Consider the following 25,299-nt stretch of genomic DNA (forward strand, 5'->3'; position numbering starts at 1 on the left):
TTAGAGACCAAAACAGACCTAAAACATGACACGCATGAAAACAATGAATGACAGTTTACTTCATAATTGCCGCATTTGTAAATAAGCAACTGTTTGCTAACAAGTTCACCAGATCACAAGAGGATGACGAGTTCACCACAGGCTTTTTGCAGCTCTCAAGGGGCCACAATGATCACTTTTAATAAACTGATTTATTCTCTTGCACTGCTCACCAAATGCAACATTTGCTGGGTATCCCTGCTAGCATATTCAGTGTTTTTATTCTTGAGATGTGGGTATATCCCACACAGAGTTGCAAACAGAGTGTGGGGACTGCATATGCCAAGAAAAACGCAAAACATTTGAATAACCAAAAAGTAAATTTGTGTGCAAATACTCAGTGGCAGGCATACAACTGGATCTCTCAGCAATCTGAGTCAAGTTTGGAAAAGATCAGGGAAAGAGAGGTTTCACTTGGCCCAATCCTAAAAACAAACAGTTATATTACCACTGAAGATTTCCTGACAGATTCACAGAATATATTTACTTCTTTGAGCTGTAAATTAGACATAGTTAGCCGTGTGCCATGGAGAGCCCACAGTCTGCAGGGTTTCATTCCACCTCACGGCAGGAGAACTTGTCAGCTGATTTTACTGACATTCTTCCTCCTCTGCTTGACAAAATGACAATCAGTGGGTTGCATATTCAGCTGGAATGAAACCTACACAACTGAAAAGTGTCAGCAAATGACTTTTGAAGAAGAAAAACATGCATGATAATAAATTAACCATTAAAACATAGCCATAGTCCAAACTGTGGAGTGTAAATAACTATGAATATAAATGGATCTCGATTGATTTCTTGCCAGTGTTTGGCACAACCAGCACTGCTGACTGTTATAGACTGAGACAATCAAGAAAACTATCAAGGAAGTACACCCTTTAAAATTTCTCTGTTTTATTATCTTAAAACCCCAGTTTGACAGTGAACCAACTTTTTTTTATGTTGCACTGACAAATTTCTGCTGTAAACAACAAAACACTAAGAAGACAAACAGTTGGAGCACCTCAAAAGGAAGGACGATAAGATGGAAATAACTCCTCTGCACGTCACATCACAGATGTAGTTGTTAATCAAACTGCCTCAAACACTGACCATGACTGTTACAAGGGAGCTATCTGATTCCTTGTTTTCACACTTTTCCACTGATCAAGTGGCTACAAAGCGGCAAGAAAAACACCAAAGCAAGACCAAAAAGCAGAGAAAACTGCTACCCACATAAACATGCATTTTTACTCTAACAGTGCAGTTTTGCAACAGCTGAGTTTGCAAGTGTTTTATAAGAATCCAAATGTATTTACAGGTGTCCCTAAAAGATGCACATGATCTGTTTTGCTGGGAAATGATAGTTCATAATAATACCACTACTGAAACCAGTCTTAAAATCTCCACCAGAAAACTGATTTAAAAGAATGCCGAATTTTGTACTCCACATTTGTTGTGCATAACAAGGAAAGAAGCAAAGACACAGCATGCAGGATTTCTTCTTCAAATTCAGTAATAGAGCTGTATACAAGCCAGATGAGTATTTTTTTCTAGTATGTTCAAAGAACACAGCAGTGCCACTGGTGATGATGTGTGATACGAGGAAGGCAAAAGCAAATGAGACACATGTGCCATTAAATATTAAAAACAAAAAAAGCCATTATGGCACTGGTGGTTTTCTTAAAATACTCTAGAGCTGTGTTCATTTAACACTGTTGAATAAATCCATTCCTCTGTTTCATGTACTGAAATGCAGAAGTAAAGTCAAGGTTAAAATTAGTTATCTATAATGCTATGATCTCATTTACTCAGGAAAAAACTGTATATTGACTGAATCATGCTCTTACATTTCTTCTGCTCAAAGAATATGTTGTTTGCAGGTGCAGAGAAAACATGGAAAAGACTCAAACTAATAGAAAAACATCATATTAGGCGATTTCAATTTCCGTAGATAGTTATTTGCCAGTACTATTTATCCTTTTTCATCCACACTACCCAGTGGAAACTCTTCACTTTTCCCAGAAAAATGACCCAGCTGCTTGTACTACAATCACACATGTTGATTTTCACCACCATGTGAGCAGTCAGCTGATTGGGTGGTATGGATTCACTTGAATACAGACATATACACAGAAGCGGATACATAACACTGGTCTTCTTCTTTCCTGTCATGTCTGCTCAGATTCGTCTTGATTTTTGTATTATAGTTCCCTTTAATATAATTTAACCCAGTGAACCTGAACAAATGCACTATACCATTATCCCATTCCCGCTCATGTGTATGTGTGTGGGCCTGCAGGGGTAGCAGAGAGAGAGCCGGTGAAAGAAGATGCTTATGTGCTGACAAAAGGCATTTATTTTCTCATCATGCTTCTGCAGTGTGGCTGAAGACATGGAGAGCTGTGTGGATTACCATATTTGCCTGCTCATTTAGCGGGCCATGGCCAGAGTCCTCATGTTAAATCCCATATTTTACTTATTTTTCATGTGATAGATCATAACTAATATTGCCAATTGACTGCAGTCCACTGTAATGCTGTGGCAGTGTTGAAGATATGAATACTTTCACCATAAAGACAAAAAAGAAGTCTCTTGCTGCGATCAAACTGCATGAATATGTGTGATAGACATCCACTCAAGCAACAGGAAGCATCATAAAAGTACATTTTTACACAGGTTTGACATGTTTTTGTCAAACCTGTTCTTTTTCTTTTTATGGGAGCTTTTGCATTGGTTTGACCGTAGTAAACCATTGCAATTCAAACTGTTTTAGTAAAATCCTGCACAGACAACTGTCACAGCTATGATGCTTATTCATTTAAATGGATGTCATATTTAATTCACACGTCACACTTGGAGAGACACCTGCCATTCAGTAAAGAGTCAAAAAATACAAATCTGTTACATCAAGTCATTAAAGCAGCTATAATTATTATATTTTTAAAATAGCAAGTACCTATGTGTAATGTCAAAAGACAAACCCATCTGATATTAGCATCTTTCAACTCATTATTTTTGGATTGCTGTTTTGCTTCACACTCAGCCACAGCAGGCAGTTGTTTTATTTTTATTTTTTTTAAAAGGTGCAAAAATCCACTTGAACCCATTGACTTGGAACTAAACAGCTGGCAGACATTTAGTGACTTGATGGTGAACATAAGAGAGCATTTATCCTCAGAATAATCAAAGATGTTTTTCAAGCATGCAAGGAAGCTAAAGACAGGTGGGTCACTATACAATTGCGGGACTTTTTATAACATAGATGACAGGTATCAGAGTTGAAATTTTTGCTGTTTTCAGGCCTAAAATCAACATGACTGCCTATGAATAAAGAAGACATGGCATTTTTACAGAAAGATTCTTCTAAATATTATATGTAAAATTGAAACTGAAAGTTATTTATAAAGATAATGTAGTAAACCTGTTGACATGCCATAAATTCACACTTGACTCACACACTACTTTATATTAAATAACTCAGAAAGCCTTGGAGTCTTTCTAGTCTTTTTCTTCAGGAGGAAATGACATCATGTGGAGCAGGTCACGTGATCTGGAATTAACACACTTAATGTGAGGTGTTTTTGTAACTTAGTTGAAAGTGATTTCTTGGACAAAGATACAGTTTGTTATTTTCCATATAAAATTTGAAATACTGCCTAAAAAGAAATGTCTGTCATGATTATCTCAGCTTAATTAAAAGAACACAACCAAAACAATTTTTGAATCAGCTCATTTTGCTGTTGTTTAGCTAATTAGAAGGTGGGTGTTATTAAATTAGGATTATTTAGTTGACATTTTAGTCAAATTTTTAATAAGTGATTGTTTCCATGATAAATAATTATGGAATTTATAAAGACATTATCAAAATTAACATGAAAAACATTAGTTTTTTTTATACTTTTAATAAAAAATATGCAAGATATGTCCCATGGATGTCAGAAGTCCCTCAGTTATATAGTGAACCCAGGTATTAAGATGAAAATATGTAATTAAGTTTGATATATCAGCTTTAAAGGTGTCACATTGCAGTGTCAGATTTTTGGATAACATTTTAAAGTAAATATGTGCCCAAATTTCTTTAAATTCAAAACATCGCCATAGTCTTACTTCCTCCTCTGTTCACACACACACACACCAGACTGTGGTTAGTTGCGTTGAATAGCTTCTGGGTGTGGCTGTGAGTGTGAGTCTTTTGCAGCTCACTGATTTCCACAACAGCCAAAAGACTGAGGTGTTAACTCTCAGTGGAAGCAGTACTGTTATGGAATTAGATTTGTGCCAAAAATAATTAAACAAAAATAAATAAATTGCAAACAAAAAATAAAAATTTGAGAGTTATAATCTTACTCAAGCAAAAAAATAATACTTGCAATCAAAATATTTGTGTGACTGTGTAAATATTTAGCCTTTTACTTTTCCAATCATCACTTCTTTTGTTTACAGTTCTGTCTTTTTTTCCCTCACTGATCAGACTTTTGTTTTCAATGCCAGCTTTCTCATTTGCGCTGCCTGACATTTTGCTTGTGATTTTTGGCACAAACCTCTCGGGTGGGCGGGCCTTGTGAGGAATGCGTACTCATTGGCTGAATAGTTTTTGAGTGACACCCCGTGCCCCGGATGTTGTTCTGTACAGCGGGTGAATTCGGATGTATGGGATGTACTGTGGTAAGCTACTTTAACGTAAAGAAGTGTAAGTATCTGTCATATGTGTTGTCTGTGTTGAAGTAGCCGTTTTGATGTTGTAGCATCATGCTAATAACATGTTGGAAGCACAGCCAGCTACAGTATATCAACAACAATTTAGCAGCTACACGTTGGCTAACAGAACTTGCTAATGTTATCAAGCGGTGGGGGTGGGGTGGAGGGGCATATGTTAAACAGCTCGGTACTCTTAGAAAAAGGAAACAGCTTACTCATTGACGTTCCGTTTGTCAAAAAATAAACACTTTTCCAGCAGTTAGAGGGATTCTTGGCCTGGGCAACTTAGCCGCAAGACGCCAGATTAGATCCGCTGGGGTACGCTCCGCTACAAACAAGTTAGGAGAGTCCTGTCGTGGAGATGGCCTCAGAGCTTCACTCCGGTGGATCCAATCTGTCATTGAGATTCTGTGTCATTCTGAACAGCAAAGGCCATGGATCTCTCTGCTGGGATAGCGTGGAACCTATTTGCGGATAAACGGGACGTTGGATTATGTTAAATAGCTATCTGTTTTCGGATATTTGGTAAGAATAGTTACTACTGTAGTTTTTTACCTTAAGTAACTCACAGCAACTGTGCAAATTTAATTTAGAGAATAGGAGAATCCTTTTGAATTTGAACTTGTGACCATACCTTTAGCACCACCAAGACGCCAAAGTCCTGTCATTTCATGGTAACAAGACAGAAATAACAGTGTTACAATTGTATAAATAAATAGAATAGGAAAAGGACCTGTGGCTCTTGTTATTTATTGACTGTTTTAGTTTAGATATTAATGTTATTTTAGTGTGGAGAATCTTGAATTTTCTTAATTTCCCCTAGGTTGAAGAAACATCAGACTTATCATCATGCACTGAACAAATTCTCAACTGTGGCTACACAGGACCTATAAATGATGACAACAAAGACAAAATAGCACGGTTTGTATTTATTGTGTTAAACTGTTTAACTTCACTTTATGAGCAAGTATTAATGAAACCCTATGAGCAGCCTTGGTGTGAGGATTACCTTATCGGTTTGTCCATTCAATAATTACCTCCAAAGAAATATTAAAATCTATTGCCATGCATTCAGTTATTTAAAATAATCATGTAATCAAATATAATGACCTAATTTGTTTTTGATTACTTGACAAATAAATGTGGGAAACATGCACATGACAGCTGTTTTTCTGTTGTGAAAGGGCAATCCTGCTGCACTCTGCTGCAAGGCGAACAACCATGCTCAGGCAACTTCGAGAGGGACTACAACTTTACAGCCTCATAGATGTCATGGAAAGGAACAGAAAGCTTTGCCATGGCCTCTTTGTGGCTGCTGATGCTGATAAAGTAAGCTCCTATGATCTCCTGAAGCAGAAACATGTTAGATCCTCTGTGATGCTACATATGATGTCATAAACTCTTAATACAGCTGATATTTCTTTTTTGGTTTTTGAGTAATTAAAAGAAGGTGGTATATACAAAATTCTTGATCATTGCCATGTTATCTTAGACAAATATTTTTCTGTCATATGTTTTTCAGGTGGACTCACACTACATTGTGTCGCACTTGGCCCCAGAGATGAGCGAAAATGGTACACAAAAGCACACAAGGGAAGCACAAATCCTAAACAACTTCCAGGATTTCCTGCAAGAGCTTGAGGGTAAGTGAACCGAGATATACTTTTAAAGTATTCGGTCTTCTGAGATCTACTAGGGGTAAACCTCACAGAAGGTAACACAGATATTAATTGAAAAGCACTTAGACAGTGCAGACCTCTGTCAAGCAGCTCAGTTACATTGTCCTATATTTATTTTATATGCATATTGTGGAATGATAAATGCCAATCTGCATGAAGTGTGATTATTGTGTGCACCATGGTGCCTCCAGTGGGTGATGTGTCCAGCCTGAAGGGACTGTGAGTGAGCAGAGCTGCCTCCATGTTTCTATAATGTTAATGGGCTCACAGTAATGCTGCTGTAACTGTGAGTTGTGGAGGACTGGGATGTTTCTGACAATTTTAGGAGAGTCTGCTGAGAAACCAAGGGTCCAGTTACAACACCGAGCTTTTTCCATCAGATGGTGCCGTGGGTCAGACATTAGACAGGCCAATTGTTCACCTAGAAAAGCACCTGGAGAGCGCAGCCCTCTGCCAACGCAGCTCAGGCTGTGATAGCTGTATGTCCCAGACGGCAATCCGGATCATTCCCAAAATCTCCATTTGTTCCTTTTACCAGTTCAGACATTTCCTGACAATTTCATCAAAATCCATCCTTAAGTTTTTGAGTTATGTTGCTAACAAACAAATGCAGGCAGAAACATGACCTCCATAACCTAATAAATGACTGTTCTGTGATTTGCAAAAAGAGGTACTAAATAAATTTATTGACACTTTTTCCTTTCATACTATAAACTGAGAGTTTATTTCAACATTGGGTTAGTAATTCTATTAAATGTGTTTTCCCTTTGAATTAATTTATATTTTGCGCTAAACGACTTTGATCAGTTTATCAGTACTTTGACTCAGACCCATGCATAATAATTAATCATTTGACATACAAAATCAAGATCAACTAAGACCAAATGGACAGATCTGACCTACTGTAAAGTATTATCATGTCTGTCTGGTTTTGTCCAATTCTAATAATCTATTTTAATTGCCTTTTTTTTTAAATTTCCCCAGATGGAACAGTTGAGGATGAAGATCCGCTTGATGTCCCTGGAGTGATGCAGTGGTTGACTGGACAGTCGCACCGGCATCTTCTAACTGCAGACAGACAAAATTTTAAGATAACTGTCTGTTTTGACCATGGGTGTTTGGAACGGATGCCAGACCACAAGATCTGCTATCCACTTGTCAGCGCATGCACAGAAACGATCACATTTCCAACTGCACACTGTGTGAATTATGATGAGTTCAAGAAAAACATGTTAACAGCAATGAGATGTGGTGCAGGATTTTACAGGGTGTAGTTTGGTTCAAATGGTGCCAGAACACTTAAGATTCTGTTGTGTCATTTTCATGTTTATCTGCATATTAGTTGTTATGTGCCTCTACAGTGCACAAATGTTTGTTACATAAAACAGTGGTTCTCAACAGGTGGTGAGAACCCAAAAGTTGTTTACAGAGCTATTTTCAGTGGATCGTGGATTTAGCATTTGTTGGTTCCACATCCTTGTTTATTCTCTGAAAAGTTTTTTACTGTCTGAGAATTAGTTAATACTTTGATTGGTTGTGATATTCTTGGCAGAGTTTGTGGTGGTTCCTGAAAATGGACCAGTTAAGATCAGCTGATAAAAAAGTAAAAATACACAAATGTGTTTAATATATTTAATAGCAAAATAAAAAAATGTGCAATTCATGAATTGTCTTTAATTCCAAGTCTATTTTCAGCAGTACCCTACAGGTTCATGTGTAGCTGGATAGAGTATTTAGTCAATTTCAACACAAAACACAATATATGGACTTGCTATTGCAGTTTCATCACTTTGCATACAAAATAAGGTACTGAACGAACAACAATTTACTTCCAAATAAAATATTGAAAGTTGACAGTACTTGAAACAATTTGGAATCATGCAAACCAGTAAGTTCCTACAAAATATAATATTTTAAAGGTCTAAAATGTACTTTGCAATGAACTTAATAGAGAATTAATGAAAGAGCTGGGCTTTATAGTTGACCAGAACTGTAAGCAGAATCTCTTTTTTTTTTTTTTTTTTTTTTTTGTGTAGACTAAGTCTTTGCTGGGTGACCCAGAAAAATTCAGGACGAAACATTTTATTATTAATTACATATAAATGTAAACACAACATTTCTTCACACGGGTAAATATTAGATGTGTGTACATTTCATTCCACATAGAAGCATTTCAGCAAGCTTCTTCTGAATGGCAGATAGTTCAACATTTCAGTTGTTGAATTTTAGACTTCGCTCAGTTTCCTCACAAGCTCAAGTGTCTGAATATAGAGATCCTGATCACACAGAGTTGATGTGATGGGATCTATTAGTCCCTGAAGGATACCAAAGTTATGGTCAGACAGGGGGCAAGGGATGTCTGACACCACCACCCTATCATCTTGGTCACCATCAGTGCTGCAATCCTGGAGAAGAAGCTCCATACGCTGAAAGACAGTGAAGTTAAATTACACTAGTGCAAACTGTTCAAACATACCTAGGCTTGAAGCCAGGGTTAAAACACAGGGAGCCAGAGAAATGAGTAAGCTGTTTCCTTTTTCTAAGAGTACCGAGCTGTTTAACATATGCCCCTCCACCCCATCCCCACCGCTTGATAACATTAGCAAGTTCTGTTAGCCAACGTGTAGCTGCTAAATTGTTGTTGATATACTGTAGCTGGCTGTGCTTCCAACATGTTATTAGCATGATGCTACAACATCAAAACGGCTACTTCAACACAGACAACACATATGACAGATACTTACACTTCTTTACGTTAAAGTAGCTTACCACAGTACATCCCATACATCCGAATTCACCCGCTGTACAGAACAACATCCGGGGCACGGGGTGTCACTCAAAAACTATTCAGCCAATGAGTACGCATTCCTCACAAGGCCCGCCCACCCGAGAGGTTTGTGCCAAAAATCGCAAGCAAAATGTCAGGCAGCGCAAATGAGAAAGCTGGCATTGAAAACAAAATTCTGATCAGTGAGGGAAAAAAAGACAGAACTGTAAACAAAAGAAGTGATGATTGGAAAAGTAAAAGGCTAAATATTTACACAGTCACACAAATATTTTGATTGCAAGTATTATTTTTTTGCTTGAGTAAGATTATATCTCTCAAATTTTTATTTTTTGTTTGCAATTTATTTATTTTTGTTTAATTATTTTTGGCACAAATCTAATTCCATATACTGTGAGAGTCTTAGCAGCACTGTCAAATTAAGAGGAGCTGTTTGAGTCAGTGCTTGTACAAGGCAACAGCTAAATTGAACTTTAAATTAAAAGAAAATTCAGTTGTTCTTTCTGAGGGATGGATTCCACTTGTGTCTGTTGGAAGTGAGCAATTAAAAACAAAGCCGCTCACAATGACGCTTGAAATGGAAATTCATCACCTCTCACCAAAAGCAGATTTTTTTTTAACACTCTGACTGCTTCATTCAATTACTTCGGAAATGCTTAGTTTGTTTAGCACAAAACCACACACAGACAAACACGTATTCGCCCGAGTGCACACAGGTGCTCTAACCGGTGGCTGATTGAATTTACGGCAGCCTAAGCCCGGTGAGCGGAGCCCAGAGAGCATCCATGGCGTGTGTTTAGAGGTCCCCCAGGACTATTAAATCAGCCCAGAGTGGATCAGGAAGTCATTGCCATAGTGACGGGGGAAAGAAGAGGCCTGATTTACGGCGGCCCCCACCGTACGCTGTAAACATATCATGACCAATCCCACACACAGACACACATCTGGCTGTTTTTGCTTTTCCTCCCCTTAGCCATTTAATCTTGGGGTTGGTGGTGTAACGCTGGGTTCTGCTCAAAGCTCTGGAACAGCAGCATGTCACAGTTCAGTAGCTGAGGAGAGCAAAGTCGACCAGCTCAGCTCCAGGAGGAGGCCAAGGCCTTCTGTTACCAAGCAAACTCTGTATATTTCATAGATTCATTGATTGAATGAGGGGCTAAGCTGCATGGCAGTAATTTCAGCAGTTCGGCTAAAGAGGGTGGTGTACCTTTCTTTATTTCTTTCACAGCATGAACTTAATGACCCAGAAGTTGAATTGCAACATGCAGATTTTAGTTTTGTTCCTGCTCTTAGCCTGCCTGGGGCATGAGCAAATTGCAAGTTGTAGGTTGCAGGTTGGATGTAGTGCAGTATCTTTCAAAATATGGCAGTTATTAATAGATTGTATTTATTTTATTACTCTTCTTGGAACAAATTTTATTTATTGCTGTCTATTTATTGTAGAGTTCTGTATTTTATAGTTTTTGACTTCTATTTCTATCCATATCTAATAATAATAATAATAAACATAATAAATATTTCAGCTATTCAATTGTATTTATCTATCTTATTTTATATCATTTTACCTCCTCTGGTGTTTCCTCATTCCACATGTTATATAGGAAACCATTTCTCCATTCCTCAATCCCTGTGTTTTGGAGTCCTTTGTTGTTTGAACTGTTTTGTTGCATTTTAATTTCTGCTCTCTGTGAAGCACTAGGAAGCACTTTCCATGTAAACTATAAGCTGTCTGCACACTGTTGGAATGGTGCACCAAAGTTCAACATTTTCCGGTTGTGTTCAAGTTTTTTTTCCAACATTATGCATGCACGTTTTCCATTAGTAAGCTACTTTTCCCACCAAACAGCTTTGCAGAGCAATCATGTGCTGCAATGCTACTTTTTATTTATTTTTTTCTCACAAAAAAAAAAAAACCCATAAATGATTGTGCTGAACTGCAAAATCTCTTCTCTACCAGGTTTCTTTCTCCACCTTCAGAGTCAGGAGTGAATCAAGAAGTGCTTCTTTTTTGCCATGTTTTGGAGTAGCTAAGCTGCCACAAAGAAAACACCTGTCAATGGAGCGCTAGTCATTGTGGGGAGAGACAGTCTGGTGGAAGCCTTGTTCACTCCACTATTGCCTACATTTTCCATTAATTTAATAATACTCATGCTTTGTGTGACAGAAAAGTCTTGACCCGTTATCCCACACCAGATCTAAGCAAGGGATTCACATGATGGTGCATGCATGTAACCCACTATTATCAGTTTCAGTTGCTGTTTACTCTCCTAACACCATACTATAGGTGTATAAAGTTACTGCCAGTGCAAGAAAAATCATCTTGCTGCTGCTAGCTCACATTTAAAGGATGCAAATGGTGATGCACAGGATGACTTTTATTATAAAGCCCATTCTTCTACAATGCATTTGTCACCATGATGGTAACTTTCACACTCTACTGTGAGATGAAGAGGTGCAGGCAACAAGCGACACTCCTCCAACTCTGACTTCTTTTTTTATTAAACTAACACGAGTTTGTTCACTCGCACTTGTTACCTGATACATCTGTAGCCCTGCATGCTGTAGCATCAAGCTTCATTTTTCCACCTCACAGTCTGTATTTGAAATCGTTGGTAACAGGACGGGTTATCGGCCTTCATTTGCCCCGAAGTCAGCCCACACCTGAGCACACGTGAACCAGCCCTGCAGTGTGTTTACCGAGAGAGAGACAGAGAGAGGGGACAGAGGGAGGGAGGTGGGAGGACTCCAGAGCACTGAATCTATAGGACAGGAGGAGATGTTAAGTTGGAAGGTGAGAAATAACTGGTGCAATGCAGGTGAGTGAAAAAGAGGTTTAGCGTAGGGGGTGGAGGGGTGAGAGGAGCAAAAGTCAGGCCTCTGCAGTGTTTTGCTGTAGGAGAACATCAATCCAGAGCCCACTTAGCTGCCATCGCTGCCATCAGACTCCAGTGAGACCCCATATAGAGAGAACAGGAAGGACATGATCCGGCCGTGCAACACCCTCCGCTGCTAACTGCACTATGCAATGGCATAATTCACTCCTATTACTGACCCCATGTGTGCATTGCAACAAATACAATTATCTCGTGTTCAGTCCCTTAATCACCCTTCAGGTCTGTGCATTAAATCTCCTGTGATGTGACATAAACAAAGGTGATGAGGCCCTGTGTTTCTCTCAATATGTCACCGTGGAGTTTTTAAATCATCCCGCTAATTGGTTTTTAATTCTTGAGGACATTTTTGCTTATTCTTTGTTTTCACCAGTTTGCATTGTAACGACCCTCTAAATCCTGCCCTCCTCCTGTGATCAAGCTGCAGCATTCATAATCACATTACAACTGACACAGCCTGTTTGCGCTCAAGTAATGATGCTGAAATGTGACACGAGGAAAAAGTCCACTCCAGCTGTCCACTGCGGATCTTTCAAAACAGCATCCATCATGGAAATTAACTCAAAACGCTCCAGTATGTAAAAACACTGGCCCAGCCTCCATTTACCTCTTGGTAGTTTGTGTATATCCTCGTCCCATTCCCTCTGTGTTTAGTTCGCCTCCCATTAGAGTGTTGACAGACAGTGGATGCTCCATGCTGGGGAGATGCAGAGAACGTGGGAGTTGATGGCCAGGATTATGCCACACAGCGCAGTAGATGCCTGCTTTCTCACATATACCCATCATGGGGAATGCATCTCAAAGTATTAGTGTGAAACGAAATGCGCCTCCTTCCAATGTAGTGTTTTTAAGTCAAATTTGAGGTGGTTTAAAAGCATTCACCTTAGCAATTATCATACACTTTAAAAAATTACTGTTAAAATGCAGCCAAATTCTAACAGCTTGTCCAAAATATGGTTAAATACTGTCAAATCTGATGTTTTTTGCACTGAGAAAGACCATTTTTACTTTTTAAAAAAGTTTATGAATGGATTTATAAAAATATATTCAATAGACTACAATTTGTCACACGTTGCACCTTTAATCAGGTGTTGACAATCCATGAAAAATACTTTCTATTATCCTTTAGTCTTTGTTTTTTTAGGTGTTTTAGTGATATATGCATTTAAACCGAGCTAATCAATCCCAGTTCTCATCGATACAAACAGACCTTCGCATTCCTTGAAGATTCTTGTGATCTGGAATTTTCATTTATAGCATAGAATATGAATGCATACAGTGTGTCTGCAATTCAGAGTAGTCTTTAAACAGTAAACCTCACATTCTACCACAGAGTCCTGTCGTAAACAATACAATAAATACCTGTAAAAATACAGTAAAATACTGTCGATCACAGTTGCCAATATTTTATTGTAGATTCACAGGAACATTTGTTAGTGTATTTGTACAGTACATTGTCATTTTTTAAAAATATTTTTCATTAACTGAATGCCATCTAGTGAAGTATAGACTATTTTTGTTTTATTTTAAGTCCCATTGTCCTGATTTGATTTATCCAAAGTAATTTTTTTCTGCTAAAGTCAATTTTATTTAAACTGAAATGATTATTGTGAGCTTTTTTCAGAATGGCTCCATTTTTTGCTCCATATTTTCTTAATTTTCACAGTTGCTAACTTCCACTATGATATCATACAAAATGTTTGTGCCAGAAACATCTGTGTGTTAATGCTTTACCCAGTTTAGCCTCATACACCTACAGTGCATCTCTCCATTTTTCTTGATCTCCCACACTGCAGATTAATCGAAGCTGCTTTTCTTAACCTATCCCTTCTCTCTCCTTTGCCTCCTTTGTGTCTTTGAGTCTCTCTTCTCTATAAATCTCTCTGCTGCCTTTATCTGATTTTCTTAACCTGCACTCCAATATATAAAAAAATATATACAAAAAGTAGCGTATTAAACAGTTGATAAACCAGATATTCCAAAGTCTGCTGAGTTGCAAATAGATGGCCTTCAATGATGCAGCCTCTCTTGAATTCTCACAAAGAATATCAACGTTTAAAGACACGGAAGATGTAACATTGCTGGCTTGAATTTTTCTGTTAAAAGCGTTATGGAAATCAAACACAAAGCTCTGTTGTGTAAATGTTCTATACTATTTAATTGTGAGATGGAATGTGGTGTTTGGCATCTGGTGAGAAAGAGATGAGATTTAAACTTACTTTGCAACTGAATATTTGTTTATCTCCATGAATTAAAGCTACCTTGTGAACTTTCTGACCACAATCATCCGTATGGAGACATGTGCATGCACGTGGGCAGCACAGTTCACATTCTGCCCTTGGGTTCACACTGTTCCATCGATCGACAGTTGGTGGTAGTAATGCACCAAGGAACAGTAGTACGCTGACAAAAGCAGCAAAGAAGAAAAACCTGCAAGCCAGTGAACATGGATGCAGAAAAAGGAAGATTTTACACTTTTAAAAGTCTTTTGCGTGGAGGAAAATGCATTCGACACATTTTTTACACCTCAAGGATGCACGTCATTTGTGTTAACGAGTACAATTTAATGCAAACGCAAAATTATTCTCAAGATAGCTCCACAGGGCGCTTGTCTAAAAGAGCTACTGCAAGTGTCTGTCATCACGTCTTCTCACAAGTCCAACCAACCTCGACCCGCTAAAACTTTTTCTTAATATGTTCTGCCTGCAATCTGACAACACTCGAGCAAAGTTCAAGAAGGCGAAATTATGACTCATTTAATTTCTATTTTCTCAAAAGTAGCATTTGGCCGGACTATCAAGGCTACTGGAAGAAGTTTACATGAATGAAAGATAAAAGTTACACTGATCATCATTGAGTTTTTTTTACCCCCTTTATCTTTACAGACTCATCCAACATGAGAAGAATTCCCTCAACGAATTAAAATTGGTTCATTTGTGCTGAGCTGATCTTTTTTTCTTTGTACATAGTAGATGATGATTAAATGACATATTTTTTCTGCGCTTTTAAAACGAGGAAAAAAAATTCAGATTTAGTCTGTTCATTTTTTGCCTTGTGCTGCCTTGCTGTGTGTTGCAGAAGCACTCTGGGTCTCTTCCAACTTTTATAGCAAAGTAAGTTTGTGGCTTGTGACAAATTTACTTAACTAGCTTGTCTGACAGGAGCTTCAAAACATGATATTCTATCTTCCCTTCCTACCTCAGAGGAGGCAGCTTGTCTCACTCATTGCCAAAACACAGGCAGTTTCCCTTCTCCTAATTGGATTATCAGTAATCAATAGTGATTATGGGGTGGAGCTGCCTTGGCCTATAGCTGGCTTGTGTGTGCCAGGAGTCAGGAGTCAGTAATCACTACAGCAGAGGGCTGGAGAGGGCCAGAAGCCTTTTCTCAGCCAAATAACACGACTGCCAGGTCATCACTGTCGAGTCCAACATCAGAAATCATCCCAGTTACACCAGTGCACACTCACAAAGGTGTCCACGCCCCGATGACGAAACACATATTTGTTGACACCGTGTGCACCAATGAGTCGAAATGTTGTTATCGCTCACAGATGACGCATTTAACAAGTTATTTTTCAGCTGTTTTTCATTACTTCCAATAATCAATGTGTTGGATGTGGTGTAAAGACACAAGCAGCTTTCACAGGGGCTAAATCATTGTGGGTCAGAACATCTTGGAAACAGCAAAGCTTGTGCTGTGCTCCCAGCCAGCAGTAGAAAAACAATGAACTAGTAACACAGTGCTGGCAATGTGCTGGAACAAGGTGGCTCCAGTTCACAACAACACAACAACATGACTTCAGAGGTCATGTAAAGTCCATTCCTCGATAGATCAGAGCAGTTTTGGCAGCATAGAAAGGACCAACAGCTTAAGTGGTCATAACACGTTGGCACATCGGTGTGTTTTTGATAGAGAAATGTGTACCTAAAAGGATTTTCACACACCTACAGTATACACACATACTGTATTCCACATGATATACCTGGAAGCAAAGGTCTGCTCTAAAAAAGGTATGAACGTGAGTTATCACTCAAGGTTATTTTCTGATACCCCCGAGGGTTCCTTCATGCCATGAAGACAATTAGTAGTCCTGAGTCATCGCTGGCTCGAACCGAGAGTGTAGGAGTGAAAGCTGCTAAAAACAGCAGCAACAACACCCTGATGTGAGAGTGGAAGCTACTGTCGAATGCAAATTTCTCAACGTGAAACAAATTCTGCTCGGTGAAGGTAAAAGCTGAAAACTTGCCAAAGCCCAGATCTGAGTGGAAATTTGTTTGAAGCGCATTGAGGGGCTCAAGTTTATAGTTGCAAAACGTCGAAGGTGCATATAAAAAAGTTGCCTCGGATACTCAGACAGTACGGTGGCTTTGTTGCATAATGCCCTCAAACTTCTTCAGGAGAAACCGTTGCATACGTTTCCTTTGGCTGCAGCTAAACGCTTGAGGCTCACATCAGTTGCATGAAACATCACATAATAAATGGACAAAGTCACCCAAGGCCACTCAGCCAGTCACTCACACACATAGCAAAGTCATGTAAGGTTATATAATCTCATTCAACCAATGCAAAGTTGAACACTGTTGGATTCTGTGAAATATTAACATAAAATTACTTTTTACAGCAATCATCTTTAGAATGTATTCAACTACAAAGATGGAGTCTCAGCCTGTATGTGTGTGTTTGTGAGTGTTCTTTGGCTTTTTCTTGACAACCAGTTTATCCAATATAATGGGACCTGAGTGCAGTGCCCAATGTGAAGCTGTTTCCTCATATTTTGGGCTGAAAGTTGTTTTCCACTGGATTTTGACAACAGTATGTTGGGTGTCCCTTCATCATTAGGGGCTGTTGACAGCTCACTGACTGCGGCTCATTGGCCCAATCTCAGTCGCTACACTCACAGTGTTGCAGTTCATTCCGGCTAAGTGTGTAAGGGCTGGGAGTTTTGGACCTGTCAATTTGTCAAGTGCATAAGGGCTCTGATGTGAACTTTTTGATGCTTTCTGTGAGTTCACATGTCTGCAGACTTTCCTGAGGGACTTCCACATAGGGACACTGGCTATGTATGGACACGATAGTCCTCTTCTCACATCTGGTTGCTTGCTGTTTTAGTTGTCTATTGCACATTTATAGAATTTTTGATTGTTCAACTTTCCTTGTAGGATTCACAGATGTTCATCGCTTTTTTGTCTTTCGGTAGTTTGCTAAAATCTACAGACACTTAAATATCACAATCGGGGAATGACAGCAGCAATTGTCAAATGCTGGAGGTGCGATTTTCTTTCTTTTTCTTTTAAATGGCGATTTGTTGCTTCCAAGCAGCATGTTAATGTGTCCTGCTGCTTCTTTTTATGCCACTTCGAGCCCTCGTGAGCTCACACATTCAATCACTGCAGATATGCACACAGGTGATGCTGTTTAAGTAAAACCCTCCACTTCCATAAAAATTTACATATCAAATAGGTTGTTTTGCACAGCCATAAGAACACTTTACTTTAAGAGTGAGTAACATTGGATTGGAATACACAGTTGCAAATCAAATATGTAACTTTTCACAATAAACATGCAAAAGGAGTGTCGACTAAAGCTTGCTGTGTTTGTTTGCTGATAGAAAACACCAAGAGCATTCAGGTCTGCAGTGATTTTTGACTTTTTTTTTTTATCAAGATATTTCTCATGGTGCACATACACACAAATTTGTATGTTTGGCTTTAAAAAGAGGGGAACAAAGAGGAATCTTAATTTGTTTGTGGTTGGTGTTTTTATGGGAAAGCGAGTCTTTCACATCTATTCATAGTGTCTCTGGTATTGCATGCTTCACAATATGTTAGAAGTGTGGGACTCACACTAGTCTGGTCTTGGTTTTGGCTCAGTTTCTTTCTGCTTTGGTCTTGATCTTGGCTTGGTCTCAATTTCTCAAAGTGTTGGTCTTGTGTTAGTCTTGATAAACTCTGATCTCGGTCGTGGCACGGTTTAGATTTTAGTGGATTTGACTACAGCAAGCAACTATTAAAAGTGAAGTTCACATTGTAACTTATCCATTTTTCACTAAATGCAAACTGTAACCAAACTTATTACGGCTCAGTGTGAATTTGTTTAGGATGCTATCTCTTGTAACCATCATCTCCCCGACTATCGTGGTGTTTATTTACCACATTTGAACAGGCACCGCAGTTTCAGTTGAAGAAATGAAACAAAATACACACAAAAGATTTTTTTTTCCATATCCTAGAACATATCATCACTGGAAAACACTGTTCCACAATAAAAGAACAAAAAACGAAAGGTAGGAGAGGGAAAAAATATGTAAATGATGTGACTTTATGTTTTTATGTTTCTTTGTTTTATATTTTTACATGTGATGATGTTTTAATGTGTTTTTTAGGTGTTTCATATGAGCTGCCGGATATAACAATTTCCCTATGGGGATAAATAAAGTATCTATCTATCTCTATCTCTACAGTCACAACTCAGAAAACACATAATAATTAGGCTGTTAACATTATATTCTGCAAGCTTATATCTGTCAACTTTCAAAAAAGAAATAAAGAAAGAAAAAGATAAACATAAACAAAACTTCCATTATTGTTAACTGTGATTCTATGGACCTGCAATCACATCTTAGTCCCCTAAAGGCCCTTTTTTTGTGTTGAATCACCAACATTCTTGAGCTTCAAACCTCTAACTCTACTAATATTGGTGCTATTTATTGAGTACACATAGTGTGTTTGGGTTATTTTAATACATCTTCTATAGATACTTAGAAACATGCAGGCCTCAGTCTCTGCCCTCTTTGTTTTTCTCTGGTCTTGCAGTGAGAAGAGTTGAAGAATTAGGTTTTCAGTTCCCCTCTGGGTTGATAAGCTCAATAAAGCATCAGCCACAGATCATGTGCATCAGTCTCTCTCTGCTCTGCTCTCAGTGGGAAACTTTATTCAAGGGCTGGGAAGATGTTATCGCGCAGGGGACACACAAAACAAGACAAATCTTCCATTTCTGTATGTGCATTCATGTGTGTTTCCACAGCGTTTTGCATTTAAACGCCTGCTTAGACACCTGATCAGGGTTCACTATTTAAAGCTATTTATTCCAACATCACACACTCTGTATTGTGATACCTGTGATTCATTTCTTTAGACACCTGTATCTTTTTTGGACCCAAAGTGACATTCTCACGTCACAACATGCTTGTTAGAAATAGAAGACTCACTCTCACCTCAGCATCTACGCCCAAAATAGCAATGAGAATTAATTAAGAACTGGCAAATGTTCAACATAAAAGAGACTCCTCTGTCGTCTTTTCTAGCTGCCATGTGTCAAAAGCTAAATCTCTTGCTCTTACACACAAACAACACACATTTTCACTGCCTTCTCTCTTTCAGTGCTCCTCTCAGCCTGAGGTAACTTGTGGCATTTCTATGGTTTTTCACAGAGGAAGCCAACGGCTCCCACTGCTTTCCTTAATGCTGCCCTTCTGTCCTTGATTATCCTTACTGCATGTCCTCACTTTCTCCCTCCTTGGGTTTCTAGGCCCTGTTTTGGCGCAGAAGCAGAGAAAGCAAAGACTTGCTGTCAAACGTCTAATCCTTTACTGTTCCTGTTATTTTGGAGGCTTTGCAGTTGCATCTGTGTGGCATGCTGCATTTCTAGCGTGAACATTTTTTGCATTGTCTGTTAAACATCTGTACAAAACAGATGAAGAGTGCACTGCACAGCCGCATAGCAAAGAAGTATCTCCTTTAAATCCCCCTCATGTACCTGTATAAAATGCAGTTGTGTTTTACTGACTACAAATCAGTAACACATTTATATGTACAGCAGAAATTCAAAAATATGTCCAGTAATTCCAGTAGTGTAGTGTGAAGTTAATGAAAGATGTGAGATGTGTTAATTTCGCACTTTCAGCACCAAACCACACCAGGGAATAGTCACATCAAACTAATTCACCTTGGTGAGCTGCAGCTGTTCTGGTGGCAGAGGAATGACTGACAGCATACTAGGCAGGGAGGCCGTAATTTTCCATCTCATCAGTGAACGTTGAGATAGCGCAGTTGTGCTTGATATGCGTTCTCACATTTCTGTGATGGTGAAGTTCATGAGTTGTCAAAAGTGCTGACTTGTCAGCTCTTGCTGCAGTGAAGCAAATCAAAAAAGATGATTTCAGCATGTTTTTGCATCTCACTGCAACACCAGATCTTGTACGCATTACGGATGCTTTTTTTCAATTCCACATCCATGCTTTTGTGTGTGTTTAGGCTTGCTATTTGCTCCATACTCTTCCAGAAACACTTGGTTACGTGACTGGAATAGTTTACTTTTGCAAATACCTCCCTCTTGGGAGATTATCTCAAAGGTCAGAATTGGACCTCGGCTGTAATAAGCTACATAATGTGGCAGAAGACGTATGGTTTGCTGAGATTTAAAGAAGCACTTCTTTTGAAAAGTATTAGTTCAGGAGACCAGAATGCCCCCAAATGCCACTTGATTTTTTTTATTGTACTCCTACCACTTTGAGTGGTTCCAGTAAAATAACTCGTCCTCAGTGTAATTTTTTTATGTTACATTTTACTTTACCCAGAAATGTGATATTTTCCACAAATTTTTTGTTTCTTTTTTTTAATAAAAATTGACATAGCTATTGTAGCCATTTCACTCGTGGCAATCACAACATGTTATATACCCTATAGAAGCTTGTAATCTCTAGTTTTGGTCTTATATTTTCATTACAATAGAAATGACATATGACATATAATAAAATGACAGCGTGTCACAGGGTAACTAATTTTTTTATTATCAAATCAAATTGTTTATATATATATATATATATATATATATATGTACACACACACACATCAGATTTTTTATTGATATATAGTGTATTCCCATTAGAATATATTTTGTATTGCATATCTGCACTATAATGTCATGTATTGCGATGTTTGGTTGTTTACAAGTAATGACTTGTTGCGTTATCTTTGGATTAATTTTTGATCATTTTTCATTTCTTTGTTCTTGTTACTTTAAGGCTTTATGTTCTGGCTTTGTTAAGGATGTTTCAAAGGCTTTTCAGTAAAGGATAAGGATCCATCATATAAAAAGTTGTTTGCTAACCTATATGCAAAGAAATGGTAGTAGTAGTAGTTCATGCAATGCTAAGTGCTAGTGGCTTTTTGTGACACTACCAGCAAGGAACTGGCAAAATCAGGAATCTTTTTCACATGGTAATTCATTTGTATAACCCCATATTCCTCATAGTTGCTTTGTGAGCAGTTGAATCACCAGGACTTGGATATACTGTATATACCTTTCATTGCACATTTTCAAGCAGCACAGACGCTAAAGTTAACACATTTTGAAAAAGATTTGGATTGTGCAATAAAGCAGGCCTGGTTTTTGTTGTTGTTGTTGATGAATTAGCCATATTTAACCCTCCCTGTATGCAACTACTCCACCAAAACAAGTTCCTCCCAACAGTATTTATGTCACTGCATTTTGGCCTCAGCATCATCCAAGACTGACATAGGTTTAAGGAAACCGAGCCAGAGTGTTTATTTTCCCATAGCACACACGATAATGGGGTGCAACCAGACCATTTCCAGCACTGACACAGAGCTGTGGTGATAGGTCGGCCTCTGCGGGACTACTGAGTCACTTTTTATTAAACAAAAATCACACATCATTAAGCATGGTAAACATGAAATCTCAATCCAGCCCAAAAGTAGCTCTGCATTTTTTCCCCCCACATTTGAAGTCTCTATACAACAATAACTGAATTAAAAAGGTTTTCACTGTTTGATTACTGTGTAAGGTAACATGAAGCCATACAGGAATAGAGATAGAACTTTTCCATTTAGAGAGAGACATGATGCCAGAACAACACCTTAAACTGCACATTATAAGACAAACTCGGGTTCCTTTCCTCTCTGTAACCCCTTTTCCTGAGTTTATCTGACCGCAAAGGAACTGCTCCCGTCCTGGTACTGTATTTGTTGTGAAGTACAGGCCATCGGAAATAGGCTGGTACAGTAAGTGATGACTGTGCCAGCCACAATGACACTCAGGAGCCTAGAGCTACAGCACACTCGCTCAGAACATAGCACAGTCTCTAATTAACTAATGAAATATTAACCACCTCTTCATTTTCCTTCTATTCTGTCTGCCTCCTTCTACACTTTTCTCTCCACGTTTCTTATTACCCATCCTCTTTACCCCCATTTTTCACAAATGTCTCATGTTCTTGCATACTGTATAGATGAAGTCATACCTCTGTAAAATGAGGTGAAGAGAAAAGACGTGCATGTGTATCCCCAGCTCTCATTTTCTGCTGATGATGATTAAACATCACTGTGTCCTTGTTTTTGATGGAATAAATTATGACATTTAAAAATTTGAGCCAGCAGCGCAAAGAAAACGATGTTGACTGAGCTAAGGAAAAAAAAATCTAATGACATGCTGGTTCAGTGAAAATGCCATTGGACCATCCCATGTTAGGCTCACGTTATGAATGTGCTTGCGAATCCATGTGTGTGCAGCCAGGGCTGTTTGGATGCTCAAAAACATTTATCTTACATTGCCACGAGGGACATTTTATCAAAGATGGAAAACAAAAACATAAAAAGTAGAAAGCAAGAAAGTGCCACAATACAGACACACGCAGTACACAAACTGCCCCCGCTCTACACACACAAACACACACACACTAAACGACAGCCTCCAGGTCCATGTGCTGCTGTGATATTGGCAGCTCGGCTCGGTGCCTATCAATAAAGCTCTGGAACAGGCCAGAGGGCCAAGACCCCATACTGTTCTCCCAGGTGCCTGATCTATATTAAGGTGGGTTTCCAGACCAGCTGAGCCAGCAGGGGGTTCACAGTGAGGGTAGAAGAACAGTAGTTGGCTACCTCCTGCCACAACTCTCTCAAAGGAAAGCACTTATTAGCCACACAGGCACAAAAGAGCAAGCAGTTTAATGCATACAGCCTAAAAATTTCACTTCTTGTGCCAGTGGTAGCACAATGTGAAGCATCTCTTTTCTGGTACATGCTAATATGCAATCAGTTTTGGATTTACTCATGTTTATTAGCTCAATACTTCACTTATGCACAGCATTATACACTGATGTAAGGTGACTACTTCTGCCTAATAGGTTACAGATGATTGCATGCCACCAAAATGGCTCCAACCTGCTGTGACGTAGTTTTACAAGACCTCTAAAGGTGCCCAGTCACACCTGTGCCAAGACCTTAGCAGCAGGGCCTTTGAGTCCTTTAATTTGTGAGGTGGAGTCACCTGAGATCAAGCTTGTTCCACAACATCCCATACCGCCGACGCCCTGTCACCAATTTATTGTGTGTCTCTGCACAGGAAACTGTTAGCAGGTACTCAACACTGCTCAGTTTCAGAAATGAGCCTACAATTTGGCTTTTTCCAGCTACAGTTACTTCCTTACAGCAGCCCAATTCTCCTTTAACCAGAATGCCAACAATTAATGATTTTACTTGTTACAACTAATACATCTCTGCCCTTCGTCTGCACTGTTTTTTTACATGATCTTTTGCTTCCTCGATGTGTATTAGTAAAATACTTAGGATCTTTTTGGCTGTTGAAGTCTGATAGTGATGAATGTGGGGCAGACCACTGCAAACAAGGGATCAAGCTGTTTAGGGCTGACACAGTTATTGTTTTAATGCCATCAGGATCAGTCATTGTGATACAGATCACTGATTCATTCCCACTGGTAAATATATTAACAAGCAGCTCCACTTCTGTGTGACTGTATGCCATCAAGTAAACCAGGGAACAACACAATACACATGCTATATGTTTCAGGACAGAGAGTTTATATTAGGTAGCACAGCTTGTGATTCTCTCGCCCTAAATGAAGAAAGTGCAATGTGTGTAGTTAACAGGCTTTTATTGGAGAAAGGTCTCCATATCTGAATTTTGTTAGCACCGTACGTCCATTTATCGAGGCTGGTTGTACTTTTCATTTGGTGTCCATGAAAATCAATGCTTCCAGGACACATATTTCACACTAAATGCTTTCCAGCAGCAGCTCCATGGAAGGCATCGCACGCTGATTTCAACTAAGAAAATAGCAAACATTGATGCAACCAAAAATAAATCTCCCAAAAGCCTGATGAATTTAGAAAAGCACACTGAAATTCTTCACAAGTTCTGGTAACATTGTTAGCTTTAAGCATACGCAGACCCAAACACGAGCAGGGCCCAAGGGTGCACCGGCCTGCCAACAATCTTGAGTCACATTGCAGATCACACAGACTCGAAAAAACATAGTTTAAAAAACTGCTTATTTTACAACCTTTATTTCTAATTGGTGATTTATTCAAGTAAATGCGGCTGCAAGTCCAGCCTCAATAAGTCTCATACTGGATCATAAGTACAATGAAAAGTAATTACTGAATATAAAAACACTGAGTGGTTATTTTTGAAATGCAGAATATAAACAGGATTTGATTTAATGAAAATCTAAAGGATCATAACAGCTCATCTGTGGCCAACAGATGTACACTTAAAAGCACATTTTAACCATTGCAGTGTTTCTCCTGAGATTCAAACTGTCTAATTTACCTGAACGCTGCAGATTGTTGTGTTAATAGATACATTAACTCAACCAGTGCATTTGCATGTACATTACCATTCAAATGTTTGGGGTAGATAGATAGATAGATTTTATTGTCTGCCCCCAATGGTGACAGTGCTTTTTGAAAGAAAAGTGGTTATTTTCATTTACATTTTCTAGACATTGTTAATGTGATAAAAGACTATTCTAGCTGGAAATGGCTGATTTTTAATGGAATATCTCTATAAGGGTACAGAGGTCCATTTCCAGCAACCATCACTCCTGTGTTCTAATGCTACATTGTGTTAGCTAATTGTTTTGAAAGGCTAATTGATGTTTAGAAAACCCTTCAGCAATTATGTTACCACATGAATAAAAGAGTGAGTTTTTGTGGAAAACATGAAATTGCCTGGGTGACCCCAAACTTTTGAATGGTAGTGTAAGTGCAAATAATTACATATAAGAGGGCATCTGTAAGGACTAAATAAAACAACAGGGGCTTTTGAGTGCATACCCAAACATCTGGCATCTTCCGGTTACAATTAATTAGTGGTGGTCATGGTTCCTGGGCTGCATCAATCATTTCAAACCACCGGCATACAGCGTTTCCACTCCGTATCCTCAAATGATTCATGCTTT

At 38.7% G+C, this 25,299-nt stretch overlaps 1 protein-coding gene and 2 long non-coding RNA genes across 3 annotated transcripts in view; 1 reads left to right on the top strand and 2 right to left on the bottom strand.

The window, feature by feature from the left end:
- The window catches only part of LOC110954685 (NALCN channel auxiliary factor 1), a 96,435-nt gene that overhangs the window by 42,792 nt on the left and 28,344 nt on the right, over nt 1–25,299 (bottom strand). The window lies entirely within an intron of this gene.
- Nucleotides 4,451–8,064, top strand: LOC127537116 (uncharacterized). Its single transcript, XR_007946600.1, has 5 exons — nt 4,451–4,714; nt 5,546–5,643; nt 5,907–6,051; nt 6,245–6,365; nt 7,386–8,064. It is a non-coding gene; the product is annotated as an uncharacterized LOC127537116 (long non-coding RNA).
- Nucleotides 8,020–9,569, bottom strand: LOC127537117 (uncharacterized). Its single transcript, XR_007946601.1, has 2 exons — nt 9,146–9,569; nt 8,020–8,827 (listed from the first exon to the last, which is right to left on the bottom strand). It is a non-coding gene; the product is annotated as an uncharacterized LOC127537117 (long non-coding RNA).

The sequence above is a fragment of the Acanthochromis polyacanthus genome, chromosome 14 (genome assembly GCF_021347895.1).
Source record: "Acanthochromis polyacanthus isolate Apoly-LR-REF ecotype Palm Island chromosome 14, KAUST_Apoly_ChrSc, whole genome shotgun sequence".
Taxonomy (NCBI): Eukaryota; Metazoa; Chordata; class Actinopteri; family Pomacentridae; genus Acanthochromis; species Acanthochromis polyacanthus.